Here is a 2,730-nt window from a genome sequence, read left to right on the forward strand (position 1 = left end):
TATAAATAATCTCAACCTATTGATCCTTTCATTCCCTAAAATGATAAGCAAGGAACTTTACCCACATTACTGATGGCTGCAGTTTCAATTTTTGAGTACATTAAATGCATTTAATAGTATTTGAATTACCTACTCTGCTATTTTCTTTAATTCCAGTATAGTTAACATACAGTATGATATTAAATTTCAGGTATAAAATACAGTGATTCAACAATTCCATACATTATTTAATGCTCATTGAGATAAGCGTCCTCTTAATTCCCTTTACCTATTTCAGTGATACCTCACCCATCTCCCATCTGGTAACCAACTATCTGTTTGTTCTCTATATTTAAGAATCTTTTTTCCGGTTTGTCTCTTTTTATTTTACCTATGCCTGTTTGCTTTGTTAAATCCCACATATGAGTGAAATCATATGGTATTTGTCTTTCTCTGACTAGCTTATTTCACTTAGCATTGTACCCTTTAGGTCCATCCATGTTGTTACAAATGGCAATATTTCCTTCCTTTTATGGCTGAATAATATTCCATTTGTGTGTGTGTGTGTGTGTGTGTGTGTGTGTGTGTATACAGATCACCTCTTCTTTGTCCATTCATCAGTCACTTGAGCTGCTTCCATAATTTGGCTTTTGTAAATCATGCTGCAATAAACATAGAGGTTCAATATCCTTTTGAATTAGTGTTTCCGTATTCTTTGAGTAAAAACCCATTAGTGCAATTACTGGATCATAGGGTAGTTCTATTTTTCATTTTTTGAGGAAACTCCATACTGTCTTCTAAAGTAGCTGCACCAGTTTGCATTCCTACCAACAGTGCAAGAGGGTTTATTTTTCTTCACATCCTTGCCCACACTTGTTTTTTCTTGTGTTTTTGATTTTAGCCATTCTGAGAGGTGTGAGGTGGCATTTCATTATAATTTTGATTTGCATTTCCCTGAGGATGAGCAAAGTTGAGCATCTTTTCATGTGTCTGTTGGCCAACTATATGTTCTCTTTGGAGAAATGTCTGTTCATGTGTCTGCCCATTTTTAATTGAGTTATTTGTTGCTTGGATGTTGAGATGTGTAAGTTCTTTATATTTTTTGGATATTAACCCTTTATGTTAGTAACCTGCTCCCTGTTAATCCCAACTGTTGATGGTCAAGAATTCAATTTGGTCCTTAGAATAGTGTTTTTACCCTGGGGACTTTTAGTACTATGATAATTCCTCAGTAAAAGCATGTACTACTATGTGGCAATGAACACAGTTATGGTGACTAGCACTGTGTGGATGGTGTTGAAGGTTTTTCAAGGGCTTTCACGTTGTCCCAATAGTACCTACAGGCCTTTGGTAACACAACAGGAAGTTGACTCTGCCCTATGTTTTCACACATTGCTGTCATTCTACAAAACTATACTGATGCTGCCCACCATCAGCACTCAAAAGACCCCCAAAAACTTTCTCTAAAGACCTATAAAACTCCTACCTCAAAGTTGCAGAGAAATAAAAGCTCTCCCATGGGTGCTGTTTTCCTCAATCCCAGGAATAATGGAAAGAGACCCAGATGGAGTTCATCATTGAGGACTACAGTTCTACAGTTCTGGGCAACATCTCCCCGGAATCTTCACCATGGCAGCCTGGGACCAGAAAGTACAAAGCCAAATCTCTCCCTGGAAATACCAAGATTTCCAATTGCATAAGCAAGACAGTAAAGCCTTTCATTCTTTAAATTGACCTCATTGCTGAAAAGATATAAGTAGTAGTGGTGAATCAAGTTCAAATCACAAGGTTTCCATCCTGTATGGGTCAGTGGTTACTCCATGCGATGTATTCTGGAGCAATGATTTGCTCACGACAGACAGAGGTTGGTGGAGGATTTTTAGGAGGATTTTTGAATGGATAGAGAAAGGAGGATTTGGGATGAGGAAGGGGAACATTCTCTTGTTAAACTTGTAGAAAGTCTTTCTTGTGTCCCAGGTTTCTCAGATGTAGCTGTTCTCTTCAGGCAATTTTATCTAATTAACATCTATTTTTCACTTCTTTACACAGTAATCAGTGTTCAATTACTGGAACCCAGCTGCTGATGCTAAAAAGTACTGAAAAATCAAATTCATACAATAAATCCTTAAATGCCCTCATCATCTCCTAACCTAAGACAAAGGAATTTGATTCTTCGACTACTCCATCTTTCTTTTACCTCCATACCTTTATTCCCTTTTTATAAATCCTTTTGTGACTTTGGTTCTATTCTAAGACCCATCACTGAAGGCCATAGGGTGAGTGTCAAAAGAAGGAAAAGAAGGAGAAGAAGAACAAGAAAATAAAATAAACATGAACACTAATATAGAAGTTTCCATCTAAGGATAGTAAAGGACTTAAATATTTACATGCCCTAATATCTATTTGCTTTTAAAGAATCAAACTAATTTTGAAGAGCATTTTATCTAAAGTTAATATTCATGTGTGTATTTGCTACACAGAATTTTATCCTCCAGAGGAAAAAATATTGTCCATTTGCAGATTCTTTAAGTGAGATGTGGTCATTGAAATCTTTCTCCAAAGGCATTACAAACATGACTCATACCAATTAGCTAATGATTTTTAAAAGGTCAAATTTCTAATTCTGTCCAAGAATTTTCTATGTATAGTAAGTTCATTTTATGACATGTTGGCTACCTTAAATCTTTAAGAAGGGAAGGAGGGAGAGAAGGAAGAAAGAAAAAAAGGAAAATGGAGGGAGGGAAAATAAAA

Source organism: Nyctereutes procyonoides, unplaced genomic scaffold, assembly GCF_905146905.1.
Source record: "Nyctereutes procyonoides isolate TBG_1078 unplaced genomic scaffold, NYPRO_anot_genome, whole genome shotgun sequence".
Taxonomy (NCBI): domain Eukaryota; kingdom Metazoa; phylum Chordata; class Mammalia; order Carnivora; family Canidae; genus Nyctereutes; species Nyctereutes procyonoides.